This window comes from Anopheles coluzzii, chromosome 3 (genome assembly GCF_943734685.1).
Source record: "Anopheles coluzzii chromosome 3, AcolN3, whole genome shotgun sequence".
Taxonomy (NCBI): domain Eukaryota; kingdom Metazoa; phylum Arthropoda; class Insecta; order Diptera; family Culicidae; genus Anopheles; species Anopheles coluzzii.
Window position 1 is genome coordinate 15775022 of NC_064671.1, and position 14931 is coordinate 15789952.

The 14931-nt window shown below is 40.1% G+C and overlaps 1 protein-coding gene across 6 annotated transcripts in view; it reads right to left on the reverse strand.

The window, feature by feature from the left end:
* LOC120955160 (solute carrier organic anion transporter family member 4A1) overlaps positions 1-14931 on the reverse strand; it is a 54774-nt gene that overhangs the window by 24389 nt on the left and 15454 nt on the right. For all 6 annotated transcript variants that reach the window (XM_040375721.2, XM_040375719.2, XM_049609881.1 and 3 more), the window contains one exon: positions 4407-4520. The gene's annotated coding sequence lies outside the window, so the exon portion shown is untranslated. The remainder of the gene's footprint in view (positions 1-4406; positions 4521-14931) is intronic.

The following is a 14931-nucleotide window of genomic DNA, read 5'->3' on the forward strand; positions in this document are numbered from 1 at the left end:
TTATCTTTTGGGATTTTACCGACTTTCGATTTTCGTAAGAACTTGGTTTTAATTTTTTTTTATATATTTATAATCTGTCTTGAAAGTTTATATAAAACAAACTTCTTCATACACGTGTACGCAGTTTAGGTAAATGCATGGTCTCTTTACCGAAATATCTAATAAATTGTATTATACTCCTAAAGAGAAAATAATTCAACAACTTCATGTTCTCATTGAGGTCCTACAATCAGATGTTAGAAGGACTCGATTTCCACATCTTCAATCATTAAGAGCAAATACGTTTTCCTCAAATTAAGAACTCGAAGATTTTTATGGATTCTAGAAAGGAAGTCTTATAAATAAGTTGAAAACGCGATTAATCAAGGCGTTTCACCACATACCATTTCAACACATACTACATTTGGCAACCTCCAAATTAGATCTAAAAGATCGAGGTACGCTACTACTAAGTACTAGTCAAAAAGGGAATTCACAACTGTTGAAGGATCTTTTTTAAGCAAGTTTGAGTGGCTGGCAGGATACGATTGCTGGGGCATGGTATGAGGATGAGAGTTATGAGCATGAGTCCGGCCCAACACCAAAAAGGTGTTCGACAGCGATTTCCAGTTAGGCATAAGGCGCAGGAGAGCACAGCGAACTCGAGTGATGGATCAGATGAAGCGGGATCAGACCTGACGGAGATCAGATGTCTGCATGGATGGGAGGTTGCAGCAAGGGACCGAGCATCCTAGAGAATGATTGTTGACCGGGCCATGGCACATCAACGTGCTCTATCGTGAGCAGGCGTCGTCGTACTGTAAGGACAGAAAGAGTCGTGCAGTAAGGACATAATTTCACCTAATGTAATGTGTTTCCTTTACAACAACCAAGCAAAGTCGTATTGCTAATGTCTTAAAACAAGGATGAGCAACTTTTACGATCTGCGTGCTACATTTGTAACAAAATCATCTTGGTAGGCTACATCACAATGATTCTCCACACGATGTAATGATGTTTTCTATATTCTTCATTACAGCTATATCGACACAGCTTCTATTGGGATCAGTTAAACCTTAAACTTAAACCCCAATTTATCCGGAAATTACCCATAGAATTTTTCCCAAAATTGAAATTACTTGATTTGGTACATCCCTGGTTATATATCGAGAAAATAAACTAAATTCCCTTACAATACAAAACAAAATTGGAAAAATGAATTAATTAGGCACGGACAGAACAACAAAAAAAAAATGAAAATAACATTCGACGAGTGATGAGTTAAGTGGTACCATAAATCATATTCCACCCAAACTGCACCATCCCCAAGGGTCTCCAAGGACCCCCCCCCCCCCCTCTCCCATCCCCTCTTGTTGTCACAGCGTTTTTGGCACACGATGAAATTGAGGCGACATCAATTCGGACTCGAAGTTTTCCTAAAGGTTTCTCTCGTCGGTGTACAATTAAATTGCTTCGTTTCAAATTTTGACAGGCCCAAATTTAATTTCTTAATTCCGCTCCGTTGCTAGGGCAAGGTAATTAATTACCACCGCTGAGGTATCGCCGCCGCGGTAATAAATGGGATATTTAGAGCAAATAAGGGCATGCCACGTGTTACAGCAACCATAAACAATTGCAGGATTTCAGTTAATTTGTAAGCTCATTTCACCCGCAATGACTCATCTCATAACACACCACACAGCCACCCATTCATTTATTCACAGCTTATGTTTATTTATCTAACGGTCTCCCGGCAAATAGGCTAACACACACACAGGCGTATTTCATCTTCTGCAGTGACATAAATGCTTCTTCCTTATCGTAGCTCTTTTAAAAACAGATTTTTATAATCTTCTTGAGACATTGTCCCACCCGGCCGCAGCCACAACAGCAAAACCACCTTCTTCTCCTCTGGTTTATGGTTTCATTTTAAGCCTCTAAAACAAAGAACCACCCCACCGAGCGTAGTGCATCAGGCGGTCTGTGGTGGTGGCCCCGTTCTGTCCCCATCAACTGACTGACGGACGGACGGACAGTGTGTTTCTTGTGTCAGGGAGCGGTGGTAAGGAAAATAAATCCCGCGACGTTACTGCTGAAACTGAAAACCTGGCGCCACTCGTCAGGGAGTTTGTGGCAAAGCAGCCGAAAGGCAAGCGCTAAATTAGCTTAGAGCTTCCTTTTCATGTGTGCGTGTGGGTGTGTGCGTGTGTTTGAACCTTACACTCGCATGACCTCATAAAACGGGGCGCGCGCAAGTGGTTCGTGTGCCGGCGCACAAATTAATGCAAATAAACAACGATTGCCACGCACACACTGGTAGGGGGTTAAAACTGCAGGCTAAAATTTTACCTTTCTTTTGTTTTTAAAGGGTAATTTCCGTTTTAAAGAAGACGATTACATTGAGGCTCTTATGCATTATGTGCATCAATAGTTGCAAGTACTAAAACGCATTACAGGGGTTTTCAAGTCATTTTCGAATGTGCACATAATTGTTCACCGCATCCAAGATGTTTTTAAACAGCTGTCAAATGGTGTATTTACTACGAAATGAAATTTCATTTTTAACGCATAATTTACAACAAATGACAAAGAACTGGCAAACTCAATCCAGCTGGAGTTATGTTGAAAATCATGCTGAAGAAATTGAAAATTATTATGATGGAAATGAAATGTCAGATCGAAGTGAATCAACATCTTACACGCGGTTAATAACAATGTTTACATTGGAAATTGACTTCGAACCCCATTTATTGTAATAATTTTTTAATTCAATTTACCACAAAAAAGATATAAAAGTGAATACTAGGGTAATTTGCCAATTGTTGCAGATTTACACTGTTTCCGGGTCATTTTCTAAAGAGAAAAGCATTTTTCAACAATCGCAAGAGGTTTTTTTTTTAAGCCCAGCTGTCAGATAATGACAGCTGTTGAAAATCATCTTGCAAGTTTTTAAAAGTGCCGTTCAAATTGAAAACTGAGCCGCAAGACATGTCATGTGTGCCTTGTAAACATCATCGTTATTAAATAAAAAAGTGTATGTATACTTATTGTTAGGCATAAAAATAATAAATAATGTCAAGAACTACTGATTTTAAAAATCTATTCAAAAATCCAATTGTTGCACACTTACAAGTATGTACTCCATATTCTAGTATTGCACATTTTCAACCCAATTATTGCACCCTTTCCAATAAATCCATTCGTTTTGATCGAATTCAGTCGAAATATTTTAATTTGTGTTAAAAAAGTGCTCTTATCAAAAATTCAATAGTGGAATATGCGGCAGAAATGTTCAACATTAAAGGAAACATGCTAGTTTTCATCAATGTTTTATAATTATTTGGAAAAACCTTATGAAAGTTTCATATCTATGTACACCTGAAGAAGTTTTAAATAAATTGATAACATTAACTGATAATTATGAAAAGGTATTTTTTAAGACTAGAAAATTGTTTAAAATACTTGAAAAGCCCAGGAATCAATGAGAATAATGACATTAACCTAATGATTCATGACCAAGGTAACTAAATACCACAAAAAAAAATGTGTAATTATTGAAACACCGAAGATTATAGTTAAATAGTATAAAAATAAGTAAAAAAGTAAAACGCAAAATATATAAAATCAAAACACACAATTACGAAACAATCTAGAAAAATGTAAATTAGCCCAACTAAAAAAGAGTGTGTGTATGCTTTTAGGTTAGGCACGACAATTTATTGCTTCCATTTCCATGCTTCCTCTCCTAAAAAAGTCCGGTGGTTTTAATGCTCTCGAGACGATGACTAATCCATCCATCCAAGTGCACATTACATGCTTCCGTAATTGATAGCACACACACACACACACACACTCAGCAGCGTGTTTGGCGCCGACTTTGTGGAACCCTTTTTGCCAGCACGCAGTAATACGTTGCCTGCATTGTAAACTCTTCAGCATGACTGGTTTAAACAAACTGCAGACAAAACCCATACACCAATTGCTGGTGAACTGCATTTTGCGGTGTGCAATGCGACATGATTTTTTGTTCTAAAGCACTCCACCTTACAGCCCTAGGTAACTGAATATGCGCTATTCTTGTAAAGTTATTTGAGAACTTTTTGAGAACGTGTTTAAATCCGTCTAGATTTACTTTTGTACTTTTGCCAAAAAAAAAACAACCCCCCCCCCCTTTCCGATATACTCGAAGGCGTCAAACGATGACGAACGAACGCGAAAAGGTGAATGAGCCCACACAATGTTTTATTTTCGCTTGCCGCTTGCGGCCCCACCAGCGCATAACTGAGGCGGATTGAGTCGTTGGCGGTGAAGATTGTTGGATGCAGTGTGTAGGTAGTGGGAGGAAGTTTCTTTTGGGAAAGCAACCCAACACCCGCTTCTCTCGGTGTTCACCTTGACTATTGTGTGAAGTTAAAGCCGGTTTTTACCTGTGTTTTAATGTTTCGAAAGGCCGCTCAAGGTTGAACAGAAGAGAAGGAGGAGAAAAAAAACTGTCGTCGTCGTCGTGTAATGCCGGATCCGTTGTGTGTGTAAGACGATTCCTGCAAAAAGAGAAAGAGTGTAAAAAGAAAAGCTTTTTTTAGTCGCACAGTCGTAAGCGAAAAGTATAAAGAATAGTTTGTTTAAATCTTAAAATGCTTATTGCTTGGAATGGATTCGCTTTACATAAGCTGCTAGACGGAGCAGAAAAAAATGAAACATAAAAGCGTCTCGATGTTCCACCACCACCACCACCACCACCACCACGTTTGCTTCCCAAATCCTCCTCCCTCCGAGGCACTTGATCTAATTCCCGCGGTTCGGGACAGGAGATGATGAGAAAATGTCACGATTGTCGGCGAGTGTCATATTTTCTAAAGCTGTAACAGACACCGAACCACCGATCGTGAACTCAATAGAATGGGAAGCTGTGCACGCACACTCTCTCTTTGGCAAGCGCTCACACCGTTCCGATGGCACACGGGCACAGACGGGACACGATCCACACAATGCCCGAGGACAAGGTGCCATTTTACACCTCGGAATTTTAAAAACAGGTGGTTCCAACAAATGATACCTCGGCCCGATCTTTCCCCACGTTCCGCTAACCCAGTTCGATGCAGAACGACGGCAGGTGAGACTTGACTTTTGTGGTGCAGCGCCGCAGTGGTTAATTTTCACCGTTAAGCTTCGTATTGCGAAAATTGCCAATAAGACTGTTTTTATGACATCTATTACGTCTCTTCTTCTTCTTTTTTTTCTTTCTTGCGGCATGTGCTGCACAAAAATTGGGTCACATCATTCCCATTTCTTTAACTGTTTCTGTTTTTTTACGGGCGATAACACGGATCTGTTTGGAAGGAGAAAATAGTGATCTTTTTTCCAACTGTAGCTTTTTGGCTACGATTGGAGTTACGACGTTGGCAAAAGGACTCTTTATTTCGCCCAAAGCTACTGAAAATCAAACTATTGCAAATGTTTTCTAAGTAGTCGCTTTTATTACTCATAACGCTAAAAAATCCATCATTTGTCGTGACGGCTTTTGTTGAAAGAGTGACCTTTTATCTTTCCTTTTTTAGGGATCCTTCGGGACTGCTTATCCCGTAGACGCTGACTACACTAAACCTTTTCTGTGACGCCCTCTTTTGGGAATTACAGGAATTAACGCAGTGCTAGCAAATCGACCGTTAATAATTATTAACAATTGGAGTTTAGTTTGATTGAAAATGAATATAGCTAATGGCTGCCAAAAGCAGCTGCTGGTCGTTCCAAGTATAAGAATTTCAAAAGAGTTTAAGTTCAGAGTGCCAGAACTATCATACGACAAATGCTAATTATCAAAACCTTTGAACCATCAGAAAGTCACGAGCTCCAAACAGGTAGCGTGCACCAAAATACGTCAAAAAAATCAGTCGTTGCTGCTAAGTTTTGGCTTTAACGCATCAATTTTGGACAGTGGATATACATTTTTTTCTCCAAGGCATCCATTTCCAACATAGAGATAATAATTTTAATATTTCAAGTTCTATAAATTAAATTACTATTACCTTATTAACTTAAATTGAATAATTTTGGAACACACAGTGCGGAGCATAAGGTTAAATTTTGTTAGCAAAACAATTGACTTACAGAAGAAATTTGATGCCTTAGAGGCAAAAGTTGTAACAATCTGTCAAAATTTTGCGCTTTAAAGACAAAAATAGGTGAGTCAAAAAATTAAAATTTAGCGTTGCGATCTAACCAACTAAGAAATCAAACAAAAAATGAATTCTGTTAACTGTTTTGTTATTTTTGATGTGTTCTTTTATTGGTGTTACGTGTGGGCGCTTTTCTTTTTTGACTATTGTTCAGTACCTTTTTTTAGTATTTAAATCTTCTACTTGATTCAACGTCCTAAGCGAGCATGCCTTTCTATACAAGCTTTCGTAATTTCATCAGTACCGCGCAGTCGTAGTCAGTTCTTGCTACGAAGGGACGAATCATTGTAGTCTTGAACCCACAAGCATTTAATTAAATTTCATAAATAAAAATTATCCTTTTTAATTTTTTAGTGATTATCCCATGTTCATTTCTAAGTTTATTTCATTTCATTAAGTCTGATTACAAAGGTCGAGTTAGTTTTACTTTTAAATTTACTTGATTTACCACTGAGATACAAGCAAAACATAATTACAAAGTGGTAAGACACATCGAAACAAAAGAAAACTAAGCATTTTTCCAACGTTTAAATGTTCGAGAGCATACACTGAATGAAACCGTGAAATGGCTTTAACAGAACTTACGATTTAATCGATCTTAAGCATTTAATGAAAAATCCCATTGTCTTATCATTGCCATCGGCACGATATCACCACTTCTGCACCACCATGGTCTAATTTACGAATTGGATCCGTGTAAGATTAAGTGATACCATTACGAAGAAGAAAAATAACACCCTCGGCTAGCCGAAATTTGGCTGAATTGCTTTTCTCTTCAAGGTTACTAAGCAGCAATCCTAATGAGTAAGGCGGGTGGGCCGACTGAATAATGAATACGCTCATTCATTTTCAATGACAGACGTTTCATGTACCGCGCGCGCGGAATCAATAAAACCGATTGCCGCCGCTGCGCTCTGTACAAGGTTTACGCCTTTATTTATTCGCCCAGTTCTAGTAGCAAATAGTAAGTAAGTGGATTACCCATCCCTTACCTCGTTGCCAAGAGGGTGAAGTAGAGGGGAATATGGTATTGATTTGTACCAATTTACTGTGTCGTCCTTAGCCTGTGTGCGCCTTTCACCCTAGGTGCTGCAACTTACTTGCACAGAGAGAGAGAGGAGGGCACCAGCGTTCCAAACGATGTGCTTCTGTATGGAAATTTAGCCAAAGGTATGAAATTACAGCTCGAAATTGTTACAGCACCGTCGGTTCCGTCAAAAGTGAAACATTGATGGACGCCACCACAACATTGCATTCGAAATTTGATCCATCCTTCAATTGGAAATGACAAACAACGCGCTCGGTCGAGCTTACTCCACACCACTTTGTAGAGAAAGTGCAAGTCGGGACTTATTTGTAAAAAAAAAGTTATCGAACGAGCGTACGGGCGCGCGAGCCAAAATATGTTTCACCTGTGCAGTTACAGTGCCCTACCGAAGACACTCACCCATCAACAGATTGCTCGTTTTGGGTGGGAAAGTTAGCGAAATGAAGACACTAGACAGGTGGTGTTTGGAATTTCTAAAACCATGCCAAACAAGGTTGCTAACATTTTCGGTGTGAATAAATTATTTAAAACGAATTTTTTTAAAGCAACGTCATGATTGCATACAATCGCTTCATTATCAAGAACAACAGTGCAAAAGAAGAGTAGAGGCGTTCCATTTAATAATCATTGTATCACTTATTAATTGCGACAGATCCAATTTGAAAATATGCGTCGTAAAAAAATTAAACATTTCAACCATTCCCTCCTTAAACACCTGTCACAGCCTAAGCTCCATCGATTGCTCTAGCTGATTGATAATGGTTTATTTATTTTGGAAATATTAAATGCGACCCACTGTGTAATACTTTACCACCGCAAACGCACAGAACGCACCTAAACAACTCCCTTAAGCAACATCGTTCGCCATATGCTTCGGGGAGTGTAGAGCCGTTATCAATGTCGACCATAGTCTTCAGTGTTATTGGATCATGCTTTTCATGCTACAATCTGTTTGATGGTGCATCTGTGATGCGTGACAGTGGCTCTCTTATGATTTCATTTCTTATTCATCGTCAACCGAAAATACGACCCTTGCTTGCAGTAAAGAGAGCGCAAAACATAGACACACATCAAAATGTCGAAAACACAACCGACCGGAAAGGGTCATCACTGGTTGACAATTGAGAGGCATCATGTAAATTCTAGCACTGCGCAGATTACTCGCACGTGCTCATATTGCGTAGTTTAAGAGTTTCAATGCACGGAAGTGTTTTCGTTTCACGCATTCACGCACTGTTACAAGAATTTGATAAGCGCTTTACGCGTTTGTTTATGGTTTCTTGGTTATTGTATGACATTTCAACCACAGGACTGAAGCGTATAGGCGGACATAGGCCTAGAAAACGGTTTGCAAACCAAAATGGGTATAAAAATGTAGCCAACGAAATCAAGGCACGTCGTAGCTTCAAATTGTTGTAGGATATCGTAACTATGGACAAGTTCTTTTTTTATAATAGCCAACTATTTGAAGTTAATTAACTTACTGCTTCTACAATAAAACTGAAATAATAGCATCATTGAAACATGTTGCTGTTTAATGACTAAAAGTAATGATTTAAACATTACATGAGTTGTCGATAATTTTCCATTAAGTTGCTTATAACACGGTAGAAAATCTAATCACAACTTTTGATTGTAGTACATACTAAGTATCTACCCATTTTCTCGTATTTTTTCGATTCTACGAATCTTACACAATTCAAATCAAATATTACCTACACTGGTTTAAAATCCAGTACAATCATAAACGAGAAGTTTAAGTTAGGCTACAGGGAAGTCATTCGAAGCTGGACTTGAAAGCAGGCGATAAGAATGACACCAAACAACGAAATATGAAAAGTCCTTTTAGGCTTTCAAAATGCTTAAAAAAGGGCCTTTAACTTGACGCTGGTGGTAAGACCCGGTGTTACCAAGTATACAAGGGTTTTCAGGGGTTGCCATAGCTTTGGGACACATTCTTGATTATTTCTGATAGGAAATGAACTTTATGTGATGGGATTTGGACTCTATTGCACCATTTTCAGACAATCTTATTCGAAATACCTGTTACCATAGAATCCCACAATATAAAGTTCATTTCCAAGAAGAAATCAAGAAACTGTCCCACAACTATGAGAACCGCTGAAAACCCTGTAACATCATTTTAGAAAAAAAGGAACTGTACGTTTTCCTCCCATTGCCATAATAGCTGTGTGCGCTCTATGTCATCTGTTTTCTACAACCGACAAACTTTCTGCAATAATAAAACGTAAAATTCGTGTAATTCAATCGCCAAAGCATAAGAAAGCAATCAGGCAATAACTCACTCTCGCGGAAGCATTCCATTCCAGCACAACAGAATGTCATAATCGTACGGTTAGAGGAGGCCCACTTTTGTCGTCTTCTCACACCGCTCGGCCCCCCGATCGTGGAAGACACTTCAATCGGAATTTTTATGACCACCAAAATGCGTGTACGCACCACCACGAATCCAGGTCTGCCATTAACAACAAAAAAACTCCACTCACCCACCCCCGACGAATGATTCACGTAACCACCACCTTCACCAACACCAGCAAGGAGGGAGGAAAAGCCGAACGTATGAAATGATTGCGCGGCAGTACAATTCAACTCAATCCCCATCTGGCCCCATCATGGGGAAAACTCACGGAAAAAATAGATACGACAAAAGGCACCCAAAGCAACTCCCTCTTCCCCCTTAGTGTCGGTGCATATGGACGCGGTTGTCAATCAGTGCTGCCTGCTGCTGCGCACACCAGCAGCGAACGGTAGAGGCGGCAGCGAATGGAAATGGTTGATGCTTTGACGCAATACATCAATCCAATAAACGTGCCACCCATGGTGGAGGTGGTAGAGGCCAGAAGAAAACACACCAATTCTTCTGGCCTCTACCACCACCACGGGTGTCGCAAGGATGTTTAATATTGTGCGAAAAATTCCACCAAAAATTGGCCCGTGGCGGGGTGAGGTAGCCGAATTGTTCGACACGCTCGAAAGAAATGCAAAAACGGGCGGGCAGTACACACGCAAACGCTACACATCAAACTACGGACAAATGTATCTTGATGTTTCGCTCCGACCAACCCAAAAAAAATAATAACAAGAAAGATAAAAATGGAAGTTAATAAAACAGGATCTATTTATGAACAATTATTGACAGCATAGCGCATTTACCGCCCGGGCGCGTCTGGCAGAAACACACGCTAATGGCACGTGTTTTTTATTTTTTTGCTACGTTAAATAAGAATTTTCCTTCCCATTTCGCCCATGGGCTGTCTTACGACAGGCAAAAAGAAAAGTTTCTCCTACGCTGCAGCGCTTCTATTTTCATACGTCCTTCGAAAGTCCTTCCAAAGAGGGAGAGCGGGCAGCGTCGTGATGCTCACACAGGTGGTATACCACCGCGCAGCTTCTTTTTGTGCGTTCGACAGCTGTAGAGATTGGGAGATGGGTCTTGCCACAAGTCGAATAAAAAAAACTAGACTAAAAAATGTCATGTGAATATTTGTAACAATTTTGTCATTAGTTTAGGGACAAAGAAAATCCGTACAAATGAAAAATAACTGGCAAATAATAAATCTTGCGTGGTTGAATTATGTAGGAGCTATTTGTTTACACAAGAGTGGTCAGCAATATTCCATTTTGTCAAAGCGTTGTTTTATTTCATCTAGAGAAGGTTAGCGACACATTGGTTTGTTGCTTATATGTTCTCACACATCAAAGGACACTTGTTGCCACAAAGCTGCGCTTAGAATCGAGATACGCACACTGAGTCATAATGAGTGGAATGAGACAAATTTTTCCAGTGAATGAGTTTTTATCAATAAGTTAATTGTAACTCATTTGTGATTGAATTCTTTACAACAGCTAACTCTTTCCATAACTCTTTCAATAGTTCAATCGTGAATCAATCGTGTGTCAATAAGTTGTCCGGGGGATAATTCTGGATTAGAGATGTAACTCCTATACATGGAAGTAGGTAATTTGAAAGGTAACAAATATTTCGAGAGCTCGATGAAGGAATGGAAGGAACTCTCCATACGGAATTGCAACTCATTTACAGATTTTTTGAATGATTCTGCATGAGAGCGAGTTAAAGATTTAACTCACCATTTTAGCTTTCATTCTGAATGACACACTGAGAATTTCATTTCATTTCATTTCATTTATTAATACAATATCCGCCATCAAGGCTAAATAAGGCAGACTTAAAACTCCTATATCCTATCACTAGTTTATATTACCAGGATGATCAAATAAGTCCTGCAAAATCATTCTTACCACACTCTCTTAACTATAAAAGAGATATAGACAATATTCTTTGAACTAAACTAAATGTGCAGGTAGTCCCCGAGATAAGCGGGACCTCTTATACGAAGATTCGGAGATACGCGGTTTTCTACAGGCTTTTTCATTTTTCGTCCCAGTGTGGTCCACCAAGTTTGATTTCAATAATTTTGTAAAATTGTTATTGTGTAAACGGGGTTGATAACACAAAAATGAGTGATTTTTTTAGTTCAAAACCGCGTGATTCGACTTACGCAGAAATTCGAGATATGCTATTTCTTCTCAGTTCACAGTAAGAGCGTACCTCGAGGGACAACCTGTACCTTCAACACTGAAAATCGACTCAAAAAGCCATTAGTTTAAATATGGCCCCCTTTCTACACTTCTACAAAAAGACCTTAAACCCAATCTAAATTGACCACAACATAAGTATGCATTTACTTAGGCAAAACATAATCTAATCTAGGTCAATAGCAATTTCCATCTCAACCCCTTCCTCTCCAGGACTTGATCGTTTCTGCCGCATTTACTGATCGTTTTCTGCCGCACATGCCCCTTTCCCTTGTTCAATTGGCGGCCTGCATGGAGCGGTTTGCCTCAAGAGATCTCAAGACATCCCGACCGTGATCTGCTAACTCGATAACGCAACGAACGACGGTGGTGATGTGGAAAACGATGTACCAAGCAATTAGTTTTAATTAAAGTATGCCGCAAGAAGAGAGGGAGCAACATCGACGGACCAGCATCCAAGTGGGGCTGGCCCTCCCATTAGGCATTAAGAGTGCAACTACAATAGCAATAGCCGTACGTACCCCGTACCCCTTTAGTTTGCCACGCTAAAGTAAGCTAGATTAATGTGACCTCTCTATTGAAGAGGAAGAAAAATGTGTTTTTAAGTCAACGAGAAAGAGTTGAGTTTCTGATGTAGATCCCAAAGACATAGAAAATTATGATAAGATGTGTATTTTATGACGTTAATTAAAACATCTACAATGATTCTCTGCCCACTGCATTGCACACTTCTCGTTCCAATCACTTTGCTCGACATGAAATACTTTAAAATACCAAGAATGCTCAACATACTGTGATACCAGCTGTCCAAATGTACTGCCCGAATACCAACCATATGACATAACATTGGAGGTGTGTGTGCCTGCTCTATAGAAACAAACATTTCATAATACTCCAACCATGTTATCAACAACAAAAAAGAGGCTACATTACCTGCCCCAAACACTCACACACTACACCACCGTCAGAGCTCAGTGGGGCACTTTTTTGCTGTTGTTATTGGTTTGACGTAATTAATTGCTATTTTTCCAACACTGTTTTCCAGTACCGAGGAAGACAAATTGAATCACGTATAAATTAATCGAAACGCACAGTTCCGAAACGATGGCAATTAGCTATTAACAATTTACGGGCGCGCGCGCTGGCAAAACCCTTGCCTCTCTGCTTTGTGTGTGCGGGACACCATGGAAGGTTTGGAGCTCGCAGGTCCTACGTAACCGTTTCTACAGATACGCGCCGCTGCATCGGCCAAAGAGCAACGGTTGAATGAATTGCAAAAGCAACAAAACGCGTACAAACGTAAATAAAAGGGAACAGACACCGCCCACCAACCCCACACGCGTCCAGAAGATATTTCGAGTTTATGCGTAAATTTGCGCTCTACTCTCCACTTTCAATCAGCAGAAACATGCCCAGGGAAATAAAGGTTAATTCGGTTGCGAAGATGAAAGAACGCGCATCCCTTCCGAAAAGGATCGAGAACAACTTGTGGGGTGTTGACGGGCGTGGGGGCTCTAAAAATATTCTCATCAACCGAGAACTTTTCCAGGCCTTCGTCGTTCAAGTTTTTCCCCGTGCTTGATTGAAAGAAAAGCTCCAACTTTGCATTTGTTGGGCGAAGTTCGTTGAACTGGCTTAGAAGTGTGTGCGTGATTGATATTGTGTTAGAAGTGTGTGTTGGAAACTTTCGTAATGTTACACCATCAAAATAAACCTAAATCAATTTTTCACTTGAGAGGAGAATTAAAGCTCTATGTGCTGATTTACATCAAAATATAAGGGCATGTATGAAGAATTGGCAGAGAAATACTTTCACAAATAAACTCAAAATATCGTACTGAACCAAGTTCTTTAGAAACTTCAATACGATTCATGTTCTAACACCTAAGTAAGATTGATTTTAGCTACCCTTTTTTGTGTACCCAATCCATTAGCGTTCATGTATGGGCGAACCTTAACATTAACATCCACTCCCAGAGAGCAAGCGATGGAATTTGCTTTTCAGCACCACTTCAACCTGTCAACCCGGTACACAACACAGGGTGGCCGGGAAGGTCAAACTAGAAGTGTGGTTCTTGAATGCCGCTATTTTCGTACGGCCATCGCAACCCGAACGATGTACCGCTCTAAGGATACAAATAGAAAATGAAAAGAACATGGCTACATTCATCAGGATTATTGCTGACGTTGACCTGCCCTAATACTCAGGAAAATTAAGATTTTTCGCACTTACAGTCGATTGATTTTACAAATTATAGTGAACGAGTCAACTTAGTCCAGTGATTTATATACTCTATACAATTCTAAACTAGTTCGAGTTTGCTATTCGACAGATTCTATAGCCTTTCGCGTACGAAATGCCCAGCACGACAACTTTCCGGGAGAAAACGTCAGCTCACGACTTAAGTTCTCCGGCATTAAGAAAAGGTCAGCCCGAGGGTGCTCCATCAAACAGGCCACATTGTTGACTAATGATTTCCGCCTTCTTGATCGAAAGTCATGATTTCGTGCGCAATCGTAACGCAAGTCGAGGGGCACCCTCACTGCACGTCCATTTCCGTCAGGCTCAGAGTGATTGTCTGGAACAGTTTTATAGTTCAAAGTGTAGCCTTCTCCTTCGTTTTTTATCATTTATTTGTAACATTAAAAATAATCTACCACACTAAAACGAACTTATCATATGATAGTAGTACACTGATTGAAGACATATATCATTAAACAGCACTAAAGGTGATTGCATTCCAATACAAATCACAGCTTTCTTCATTGTTACCTAACGCTAATCTAAATCCATCTCATTTCATTTCACTCGAACCACCTCCTCTCTCAGCGAACACTATCCCTTTTTTCCAACCCATAACTCATTATCAACCGACGTCCAGCAGCGAGGAGGGCGCATTACTACTCACCAGCCGGAACCAGACGTCATAAGCACGAGCGATTCGGCACACAGCAGCAGCAATAGATGTGGGCCTTTCGCGTTGAACTTGTTTTGGAATTGACGATCACGAGCAGCTCGCGCTCGTGATTTCGTCACTTGAGAAAGCAACAGAGCAACTGGGTTGGATGGCTGGTTGGATGGATCGTTGGCCAGATATATCGGCCGGCGGCGTTCGGCAACATTGCGCACGGGCCCGCCGCATTACGGCA